The sequence below is a fragment of the Delphinus delphis genome, chromosome 13, assembly GCF_949987515.2.
Source record: "Delphinus delphis chromosome 13, mDelDel1.2, whole genome shotgun sequence".
Classification (NCBI taxonomy): Eukaryota; Metazoa; Chordata; class Mammalia; order Artiodactyla; family Delphinidae; genus Delphinus; species Delphinus delphis.
Window position 1 is genome coordinate 85,624,542 of NC_082695.1, and position 12,203 is coordinate 85,636,744.

Genomic DNA, 12,203 nt, shown 5'->3' on the forward strand with positions numbered 1-12,203 from the left:
GAACCTAGGGGCAGCACAGGAATAAAGATGCAGACGTAGGGAATGGACTTGAGGACACAGGGAGGGGGAAGGGTAAGCTGGGACGAAGTGAGAGAGTAGCATGGACTTATATATACTACTAAACGTAAAATAGAGAGCTAGTGGGAAGCAGCCGCATAGCACAGGGAGATCAGCTCGGTGCTTTGTGACCACCTAGCAGGGTGGGATAGGGAGGGTGGGAGGGAGACGCAAGAGGGAGGGGATATGGGGATATATGTATATGTATAACTGATTCACTTTGTTATTCAGCAGAAACTAACACACCATTCATTGTAAAGCGATCATACTCCAATAAAGATGGTAAAAAAAAAAATTCCAAGGGCGCAGCAGCTAATATGAGGAAAATCCAACGCTGGCTAGATTTGGGGATTTATGATCATGAGATGCAGTTGGAGTCTTCTCCAGGGTTATAAATATAGACCTGATGAAAAACAGAAAGTCCTTCCCTATGTGCACGATGTTCCTAAACTCTTATCTCTGGAATCTGCAGGAATGTCCAAAGCTGCGAGCTATGTGGATGAGCCAGGGCTCAGCTGATGCCGCAGAGCCACGTTGCTTACTCAGATGACACGGGGTTTTCTCTCTACTGTGGGAACATCGGGCTGGACGCGATTCAGGTGCCGAGGCTCCCAAGCCCAGAGCCAGAACTGCAACGTCACGTGGGGTCTGATCTTCCGCTTAGGTCCAGCTGCAGAAATGTTGTGTTTACCCACGATAGAGAGACAGAGATGTCATTAGTGGTTTTCGAAACAATTTGTCCCTGTGATTTTCCGCAAAGGATGAGACAGACCTCTCTGAGCCTCCAAGATTTGTGTCCTGCTTGCTCTCATGTCTCTTTTGTCTTTTTATGAGGATTCTCCTCCAGTGAATTCATTCATCAGCCACCATTTTGGGGCTCTTTGTATGGAAAAGCTCATTCTTTCAGAGGAAGTACCCTGTGAATAAAAAAAAAAACAAACCCAAAAGTTATAATTAGATAGCTGGGATGAGGAGAGGTCTTGCATGTGCGTGTGTGTGTGTGTGTGTGTGTGTGTGTGTGAGAAGCTCTCCGTCCCTGCATGAAACTCCGGACAGGCTACTCGAAGAATCATGCTAGAGATGAATTTTCAGAATGAATTGTGAGTAAAGCTGGTAGCGTATCAAGTATAAAGATTGAACTTTAGGGTAAAGGTTGTGATGGGATTATTCATTAGTGGTCCCATACCGAAATTCCTCAAGGATGTCAACTGCTGGAGGAAAGTGAATTAGGCTGTGAAGGTGAATCCCGTCCACCGGTACCTGGGGGCAGTTTGGCTGACCTGAGCGGGAGGTTTCCCTCCCCCACTTTTCTGCTTTATGACCACCAAGAGGGGAGCAGAGGTGTGCCAGGAGCTGGACCGCTTTCCAATAACTATTTGTGGAAGCAGTTTGAACAGTCAGTGTAATGAACCTCTCATCGGTCCAAGAGTATTTGTGATGGGCAGGATGGATTTCCTGGTCTTCTTCACCGTGTTCAGTGATGCTGGGAAGAAGACTCTAACTCGTGTGTTACTCTTTACAAATGAGTCGAGCCAAACTCACTCACTCAGGATGGAGCAGTGCTTCTTCTCCAACCGTCACCTGCTCAGCCACCCACCCAGCTGCTCACCAGTTCCATAATGGGTGGGTCAGGAGTGGGTTCTGGGGCTCCCTGGCGATGCTGATGCTGCCTATCTGTGGACCCCTGGTGAGCAGCAAGGTCTTAGAGGAAATGCAGGTTTATTACTCCCAAATGCACACCTTGAAGCACAATCTAGTGAGGCCCACCCTTGCATAGCTGTGACTCTTTGCAAATTTCGGAAGGCTTGAAAAAATATATATTTTTAATCTTAGGAACATGAGTACTATTTATGCTACTCATTTTCATAGGAAACCCGTTTTGCATAGATCATGTTGATGTAAATTCTATCTTAACCACAAATTCTTCAAAAATTCCATTTTTAAAGAAATACTATTTTCTGTAGGGTGAGGTTTAATACCACACATACGTTCTTGTGTCCCAACCACAATGTTTAGTTCCTGAAGGGCCAAACCCTGCTAGTCCCCGAGTCGAAGCCATTCACAGCTCTTCTCATGCAAGTCGTGAAATGGAGGAGAAAAGGAGTGTATCCTACTTGTGCAGAAAAAAAGCTTTTTCTCCCTGCATGGGTAGGTTCTGTATTTCCAAGTTTGTTTGAACTGAAATATCTTATGGTACTGTATTGTTTTCAAATAAAAAAGGGGTAAAAACCCCCAGTACTTTCTTTGGATGGCTTTATCCCTCAGTCAGCTACTGAAATGCTTGTAAAAACACTTCGAGTCTGTTACTCTTGAATTATTCTGCCCTCATTGTACTTTAAAAAAAAAAACCATTTTATTGAGGTAGAATTGACATATAAAAAGCTGTATGCATTTAGTGTACTAGTTCGGAGGTAAGTATACACCATGAAACCATCACCACCATCAAGGTCATGAATATGTCCAACACCTTCCCAAATTTTCCCCTGCCCCTATTATTATTATTTTTATTTTTATGGTAAGAACATTTGACATAAGATCTACCCTCTTAGCAAATTTTAAGCATACAGTACAGTGGTGTTAGCTCTCAGCACTGTGCCGTGCAGCAGGTCTCCAGAACTTATTTATCTTGTGTAAGAGAAAATTTATACCCTTTATCTACCACCTCCCTGTCGCCCCCTCCCCTCAGCCCCTGGCAAACACAGTTCTAATCTCTGCTTCTGAGTTCGACTCTTTCAGATTCCCGGTTTAAGTGAGATCATGCGGCCATTTAAACACTGACTTATTGAAACCGGCGACGGTGTCTTAGGGAGGCCAGACGTGAACGCTGGTTCAGGGTGGACAACAGGCCAAGTTCACCTTTCCCGCTGTGGTCTCTCCTTGTTGCTAATAAGAAGTCTGGAGAGTACCCAGAAGTAACCACATTAGAGTGTATGGAAATAAGCGATGTCCTTAGTGTTTTGTGCCCCATAAACACTAAAATAAGTGATGAGTGTTATTACTCATTTGACCGTGATCGGTCTACTCAAGTGAGAAGTTCACCTATGGCTACGCACTGTATGATTCCAACTATATGACGTTCTGCAAAAGACAAAGCTACGGAGACAGCAAAATGATCAGTGGGGTCAGCTGGGAGTGAGGGGTGAGTAGGGGGTGCCCAGAGGCTTTTCAGCGCCGTGAAGCTACCCTGTATGAGACTATATTGGTGGGTACGCATCGTACATGTGTGCAAACCCATTGAACGTCCAACACCAAGAGTCAGCCGTGAGGCAAACTAGGTGCCCGTGCAGGTCCATCAATGTGAACAAATGTGCCAGCTGGGGGAGGTGCTGGTAGTGAGAGAGGCTGTGCGTGTGGGAAGGAAGGAATGTGTGGGAAATCTGTTCCTTCCTCTCAATTTTGCTGTGAACCTAAAGCTTCTCTAAAATACAAAATCTTTAACGATAAACTACAATGATGGATTTTGTGTGGCTCTCATCCAACGTGCATGCGTGTGTGTGTGTGTGTGTGTGTGTGTGTGTGTGTTAAAATCTCCCTGCTCCAGAGCTCAACAATTCCTTGAGTGTTTGACCAAGATCCTTTTACACGAAAGCTATTAGGTACGGAAAGACAAACTCAGTAGGAAAGAACTGAGAATCTACTGCATTCTGAAACCGTCCTGAATGTTTCCCGGTGTTTAGTAGGAGTCCATAAACTCCTACTGAAAGTGTCTGTCCATATCTAAGAGCATCTATATAGAAGGACCTCGGCTCATGGGATCATTGAATAAATAACACATCTTTCAGGGGCCTAGACTGGTGAGTGGAATGGACCTGTGAATGGTTTGCCATAGGAGAGCCAAGTCAGTGCTGTAACTGGTGCCAGGTGCGTGATGGGCGTGAAGAGAAAAGATGGATAATGGCCTGGTGGGGAAGAGGCACAGGGTGGGAGAAAGCTTCAAGGAAAAGACACCAGGGGAGCAGAATTTTATATTAAGATAGTGCACGGCGTGGCGGGAAATGGGTGATGGGATGGCTTTTGGAGGGAGTTTAACCTGTAATGGAAGGCTGGGGTTCTCGCAGCTGAGGGCCTCAAATGCTGGGTAGACAGTTTGGACTTTATTCTATAGGCAAATGGGAGCTACCGAGGTTTGTTGAGGGGGAGAGTGCCTTCCTTTGTGCCGCGTGGGAAGCCATCAGTAAAGTGAAAATCTTATTTTTACTTATCCCTATTGCTGGGATCAAGCTGCTAGCTCGCTCAGCTCCTTTTCGTTAGTACAAAGGAAGAACTGCTGTCTAGAAGTTAGTCCACCAATCCAGAGTCCCCACCCCATCACGTTCTATTCTGCAGCAAAATGCTTCCACGGGGTCTCTACGGCAGAACCCTCTTCCTGGGGCTGGGAGCAGATACCGGGACAATTCTTTCTGCAATGGTCAGTCTCTTCCTCGACTCACCAGCCTGTGTTGCGAGAATTGTTTATTCTATTTTTTTTTTTTTTTTGCGGTACGCAGGCCTCTCACTGTTGTGGCCTCTCGCGTTGCGGAGCACAGGCTCCGGACGCACAGGCTCAGCGGCCATGGCTCACGGGCCCAGCTGCTCCGCAGCATGTGGGATCTTCCCGGACCAGGGCACAGACCCGTGTACCCTGCATCGGCGGGCGGACTCTCAACCGCTGCGCCACGAGGGAAGCCCTGTTTATTCTTTATTTAGAATGATTTCGGACTTACGCAAAAATTTCAGGGATAGTATAAAGAATGTCCATGTACCCACTGCTCAGGGACCCCTTTCTCATTTTACCAATTGTCCCAGCAATGCCCAGTGGGTCCAGCCCAGGATCACAGGCTGTTTCCCTGGGATCCTACAGTCTGCACTAGTTTCCTTGACTTTTGGGACCTTGACAGTTTTGAAGATTATAGGCCAGTTATTTTTGTAGATCATCCCTCAGTTTGGATTCGTCTAATGTTTCCGTACAATTAGACCCAGGCCGTGCACCCTTGGCTGGAGGATTGCTGGAGTGATGTCTGTGTTCTCACTGCATCGTATCTGGGGGCCCAGGATGCGGGCTTGTGCCACTTCTGCTGGGTCACCCTCGCCGAACTCCTCCGCTGAAAAGGTGCTTTATGTCCCTGTTGTAACTACCAATTGCTTTTGGAGAGACACTTGGAGAGTGTGTAAAAGCCTTCTTCATCCGACTCGCATGCCCTGCTGTTGGCCCACTGATGCTTCTTACCTGAATGAACCGTCCCTCTGTTAGCTGCCAAACGGTGACTTTCTAATTACATCTTCGTTACCACAGTTCTTAGTTGGCTTCTTATTATTAGGAAGAGATTTTTCTTCTCCCTGTATTTATTTTTTTTTAATTAATTTATTTATTTTTGGCCGTGTTGGGTCTTCGTTTCTCTGCGAGGGCTTTCTCTAGTTGCGGCGAGCAGGGGCCACTCTTCATCACAGTGCGCGGGCCTCTCACTATCGCGGCCTCTTTTGTTGAGGGGCACAGGCTCCAGACGCGCAGGCTCAGCGGCCATGGCTCACGGGCCCAGCCGCTCCGCGGCATGTGGGATCCTCCCAGACCGGGGCACGAACCCGTGTCCCCTGCATTGGCAGGCAGACTCTCAACCACTGCGCCACCAGGGAAGCCCTCCCTGTATTTATTTATTTATATCCTTATGGTCAACTATTTCATCCAATGGGATATAATCGATTTACTATCATTATTAATTTTGGCTCTCAGATTATCGTCATGTTGGTCAGCAGTGACACATTCAAGCTCACTTCTATGTCCTTTTCACATGTTCTTATCATTCTTTGGGCGAGTTCTTTCCTTCTGTTGCAAAAATTGATTCCAAACTCATCTTGTTCTTTTCCTAGCCTGGTCTAATGTCAGCCATTTCTCCACAGAGCCTTTGTTCTTTTAGTGGAAACTCATATTTAAAAACCAAGAACTATGTGGTAGGTATAATCATGTTTATAGCAGGAATGTTGCTCCTAGGCCCTCAAAACTGGAAAATGTATGTCTGTAATGTCTGTAAATATGAAATGTATAAACATAAAATAAATATATAAAATAGATAAATGCATCATATCCACATTTATATCTCCTCCTATATATGTATGCATCCAGCCATTATCTGTGTATGTATTATCCATCATCTCTCTATCCAACTATCATCTATCTATCTACCTATCTATCTACTTATCTACCTATCTATCTATCCATCCATCCATCTATCCATCACCATGAGTGTACACTAATAACTCTAATTTGAATCCAACACCAAAGGATTTATTCTAGTTTTCTCCTTTTTCCATATCTGGGTCTTCTTTCTCCCTCAGTCCAAACACTGGTTCTTGTTACACTGGCTGAAATGATGATATGCTGACATGTATTCATTCCCCCGCATGGAGCCGGACTCCCATCCCTGCCTGCTTCTCCCCACCCCAAACTGACGCCCTCCCAGGTGGCACACAGCGGCTAGCCACTGTCTTCACATACCTCCTGAGCCTGCCTGACAGACTTCTGTCTAAAAATGAAGGGAGGGAGGGTGGAAGGAAGGGAGGGAGGAGAAGGAAAATAGAAAGGCAAGTAGGTAGGTATCCTCGGAAATTTTCATCTCAGCATATCACATTCCAAGCCAGTAATCAAGGCAGGTGGAAATCGCTTCTGTCCACCGCTGTGATTGCTGCCTGCCTTGGAAGAATCGCCCATCTTCAGACAGGTGCGGAAATGTTTCCATTCTGAATAGAAAGCCTCGCTGGTTTATTTGTGTGTCTGTGACTGGGAGTCCCCGTGTGTGTCTTGACAAATGGAAGCAGCAGGTGTTTAGACACGACAGCATAACTCTTCACAGAACACACTTTTTAAACCCAGATTAAATATACAATCTGAAGGCTGACCTTTCCGAGTAATTAAAGATTTCTACTTTATGGTTTTTACAGACATGGTAGAGGCAAGAGGAAGCTTTTTAATGATTCAGGTGGGTAGTACGTAGAGTTTTTCTGCTGCGTGGGATTTAAAGGGACGAACGCCGGGAAGAATTCCAGGCCTGAGGCAGTGGTGGCTTTGGTGCCCGCGGACGCAGTGGACCCAGAGCTCCTGCTTCCAGGAAGGGGAGCGCTGAGAGGACACTTGGCCAGTCGCTGGGTTATGGAGTAAGAGGCAAATAAGGGGGACTCGTGCGAAAGAGGCCGGGCCGGGGCCTGGGCTGGCACTGGCTGTGTGCTGGGAGGGCTGGGCGGGTGACACGGAAAACCATGCCCAGTGAGCCCCCTCCCTGCAGGGACGCTGCAGCTGACACTTTCCCAGGTCCTCTGCCTGCTGTGTCTCCCCCTTTAACACCCCGCCTGGGCACAGCGGGCTGTATTCCTCCCACTTTACGGATTTGGAAATGCCTTGCGCTTGAGGAAGAGTCTGGCCGGGGCGGGAGGACACGTGCAGAATGATGGCCCCAGAGCCACACGGCCGCGGCTGCAGCAAGCACGGGGCCCGCAGGGCGTCCTCTTCTTCGGGGCCTCCATTTCCACACGGGTACAGCCAAATGGTTGGACGAGACCATCGCGAGGCCCGTCCAGCTCTGACTTTCCAGGGCTCTCCACGAAGCTGTGGATTAGATTACCGGTCAGAACCCAGTGCATCCCGTCAGGGGAAGGACTTGCTCAACGAAGAGAGATACAAGTTTCCTGCTAGGCGGAGGGCAGGTCGGGGAGGGGCCTCTGTGTCCTGGGATGGCAGGGGTCACCAACAGCCCCGGCGTGTCCCCTTGCTCCGACCCAGGCCACGCTCATCGTCCGAGGCGTGAGCTGAGTCGGGGCTCCGAGCCGAGGCCTCTGTGGCCCTTCTGCTGTGTTTCCTCCTGGCAGGGCCGTCCTGACCGTCACTGCCCAGGAAGGGGCAGGTCTGGGTCTGAGCCGATGCAGTGGCGTTCGGGCCGGTCCAGAGGTCTGGTCCCAGGCCCGTGGCTCTGGACCTCCCCCCTTGCCACGCTGGGGGCCGTTCTCCCCCCTTAGCGCGCCTACGTCTGTCCTCACATCACCCAGCCACAGCTTTGTCTCAGGACCAGAGCTCAGTGTAAGGCGTCAGTCTGTTACCTCCACTTTTACATCTGACTGGAGAGTAGCAGGGAAATTAGTTAAAGAGCTAATCTCATTGCCTTGGAAACATAACAGACATCCTCACGCGGAATGGAGCAGTGTTTTATTTTATTTTTTTTTAATTTTTGCTTTATTTTATTTATTTAGTTTTGGCTGCGTTGGGTCTTCATTTCTGCACACAGGCTTTCTCTAGTTGCGGCGAGCAGGGGCTACTCTTCGTTGCGGTGCACGGGCTTCTCATTGCGGTGGCTTCTCTTGTTGCGGAGCACGGGCTCCAGGTGAGCAGGCCTCAGCAGTTGTGTCTCACGGGCTCTAGAGCGCAGGCTCAGTAGCCGTGGCACACGTGCTCAGTTGCTCCGAGGCACAGGGGATCCTCCCAGACCAGGGCTCGAACCCGTGTTCCCCGCCTTGGCAGGTGGACTCCCAACCACTGCAGCACTGGGGAAGTCCCTGGAGTGGTGTTATATGGAGGGACACAGGGAATGTGTGCCCCCCTTCTCTCTGGAGGCCCGAGGAGGCTCTTCCAGTGCAAGATTCAGGATGCTCTAAACCCCGCCCAGGCCTCCACAGCTGGAACTCCCAGGGCGCCCCAGGACTCGGGAACCACGTGATACTAGAATTCCTCCTGCTAGCCTTTTCCTCTTCTTCCGGGGTCTCTGTTCATGAAAGGGGATGCCACGTTCAAGGACCTCAGACACCAGGGCTGGAGGGCGAGGTGCACGACAGACACCCCACATCTCATGCCAAATCCTGAAATTGCGGGTATTGACCATGACAAGGGCCACCTTGGGGAAGGAAGCCACACACTGTCTGGAGGGAACAAACACCGCCTTTGTAAGCACTTCACGAAGTGTCCCCAAGTCTCATAAATCCAGGGGGTTCAGCCTGTGATCTTCATTTTCCATTTCAACATGCCCCTATTTGAAGGTGGAGCTCATCAACTCACCTTTAACCAGCTACCTTTTTTAATAGGCCCGTCCCTTTGATCTGAGGGTGAACATATGTTTTATTTTGACATTGCCCCCAAATCTTGTTTCCAGAACGATCCTGTAGGCACATCAGATTTGCTCTCTAACAGGAAAATACAGCTTGTAAATGAGGCAAAGAAGAGTGAGATCATTTAGGACACACTTGATCCACGTATAAACTGAAAGAGAAATGCTGAATCAAATGCCAGGTTGTCACAGTTTTCTTCTGAAATTCAAATCAAGTTTTCTCAAAGAGAGATGGCCAAGACTCGGGCTCCCATCCCAGGCTCACAGCCTGTTTACACAGCATCTCAAAATCCATTCTACCATCTGAGGAAGTTTTCCCGACAGAAGGGATCACTCCCATGTCTCTCCTGCCTGGATGCCTTGATCCCATTGCTGTCATGACCCTATTTGGTAGCACATTATTTTAAACATCCATTACTATTAACATTAACGAATGGTTAATTACAGCAGAATTCCTGTTGAAGTGCATAGGAGAGCCATATGAATGCCAGATGAGTACATTAATGATCGGTGTTATTCACAGTGAATACGAAATGATTTCATAATGACCGGGGAGGTAATATATAATAAGAAAGGATTGCTCCCACTTTTATGCACTCATCACAGATTTAGAACTCATTCTTGGCCTCCATTCAGAAACCATGAGTTACCTGAGAGCTTTTCCCTGAAGATTCCTGGGGACCTGGGTGTCCTCAGTCAAAATCTAAACACGGTCATTCACCACTGAGTTAAACTTTGGGGATAAATGTCACTTTATTTCTCCCTATCAAGGGCCCTAGAAACGCTACATCATAGTCTTAAGTAAATTCAATTCATTCATTTATTCATCCAATTAGCCTGTAAACATCTGTTGAATACATGTGATGCCCTTGGCATTGTGCAAGGTCCAAGGGCTCCAAAGAGAATAAGAGAGAATTCTTGTTGTTGACGAGAGCCAAGTGGGAGAATAATAGAAATCTAATTACAAGGACGTGTTTCATGTGCTGTCATAAAGAGGAAAATCAGAGGGTCGAGGGAGGTAAAAAGGAGCGATCCCATTTCCAGGGCTTTTGTGGGAAAGCACCACAGGCTAAGAGACATTGAACTGGGCTTTAGTGAGACCGTGTGGCACTGGTAAGTTGATAACAGGCTGGAAGAATCGTCATTTCTAATAGAAATCTCAGCAGAAGCACAGAGGTGTGAAATCATGCATTGTATTTGGAAGATGAAATGCAGAAGACATGAGATAAGACAGTTGGAAGCAGAGCCATAAATACAGAATGAAGCCAGAAGTATTTGTCAAACTCTCAGAGTGTTTGGGATTCCTTTTTTCTCAAATTTTGTGTAAAACATCAATTTACACATCCAAGAAACTCAGCAAGCCTCAAGCAGGGTAAAATGAAAGAAAACGACACAGAGCCGCGTCAAAGCCAAGCTTCTCGAACATAAAGGTGAAGGTGAAATGCTGAAAGCAGCAGAGGAGACGCGGTCTTACACGTGGGAGAACAAGGGTCCATGGGGCGGCTGACTGTTCATCAGAAACATCGAGGCTGGAACACGACAGAATAACTTCTGTGAAGTGCTAGAAGGAAAAAACTGTTAACCAGAATTCTATAGCTAGCCAAACTATCCCTCGGATGAAGATGAAGTAAAGATAATGGAGAACTGAGAGAATTTGTTGCCAGCGTATCTATGCTACAAGGGAGGTTGTTCTCCAGCCTGAAGGAGGTGACACCAGAGGAAAACTAGATTTTCAGGAAGAAAGGAAGAGCGACAGAAATGGTGAATGTTATATACTCATACATGCACACATACATAAAACACAAATGTGGACACAGATATACATATATTTCTTTTATTAATTTCTATAAGGTATATGACAGTTAAAGAAAAAATTATCGCATTGTATTGAGGGATTCATAACACATACAGATGGATATTTGCGGCAACAGTAGCACAAAGGATTGGATGCTATAAGTTTCCAGTATTTTATGTGTAGCAGCACGAGATTACCTGCAATTGGGTACGTTCAAGGTGCTAATGCAATCCCTAGAGCAACCCCTAAAAAAATATGCAAGTGGTATAGCTAAAAAGCCTAGAGAAGAATCAAAATGCAAGGCTAAAAATATCTGATGAACCCAACACAAGACAGAAATGAACAGAGGGACCAAAAGAGCTAACCCTCCAGGGTGGGAACAGGGCAATACCTTCAGCAGAGACAAGGAGGAACAGGTGCCTGAGAAGCAGGAAGAAGTTGAGTTGGTTCATGCCAGCTCCACATAGGGCGTAGGCATCTAGGAGGCAAGCGGAGAGGGTGCTGGCGTTTGGGAGAGAGGTCAGAGCCGATGTGAAGTTATTATCATCTAGAAATAGTAATTCAAGCCAAAGGAGTGAGTGTACTGACTCAGCGAAAGAATGCAGACTCAGAACAAAAGACCAGACAAGCACCCTTTATTTCACCGTAAAAACGCTGATACTTAAGGAGCGGGTGGAGGAGGAGAACCCAGACTAGGAGATTAAAGCAGCATATTCAGAAAGACAGCAGAACGGTCATCGTGTTCCAAGTGTCTTCTGAAGCTCAGGTCTGCCATCTTCCAAGAGATCTCATATCACGTCTTGTGCTATTTTTAATAGGATTTAAAAATTTTTATTTATTTAATTAATTTATTTTTGGCTACATTGGGTCTTCATTCTGCATGCGGGCTTTCTCTAGTTGCAGCGAGCGGGGGCTACTCTTCGTTGCGGTGTGCGGGCTTCTCATTGCGGTGGCTTCTCTTGTTGCGGAGCACGGGCTCTAGGCGCACGGGCTTCCGTAGTTGTGGCTCGCGGGCTCTAGAGCGCAGGCTCAGTAGTTGTGGTGCACAGGCTTAGTTGCTCCGCGGCATGTGGGATCTCCCTGGACCAGGGCTCGAACCCGTGTCCCTGCATTGGCAGGCGGATTCTTAACCACTGCGCCACCAGGGAAGCCCTTGTGCTATTTTTGAAATCGAATTTGGGAAGACTGGAAAGTAGTCCCACAAAATGGTACCCATGTTTATCCCTGGGCGTGGGATCACCAGGGAATTTCAGTTTTCTTGTGTCTTACTGCTTGTTGTACAAATATTCTAC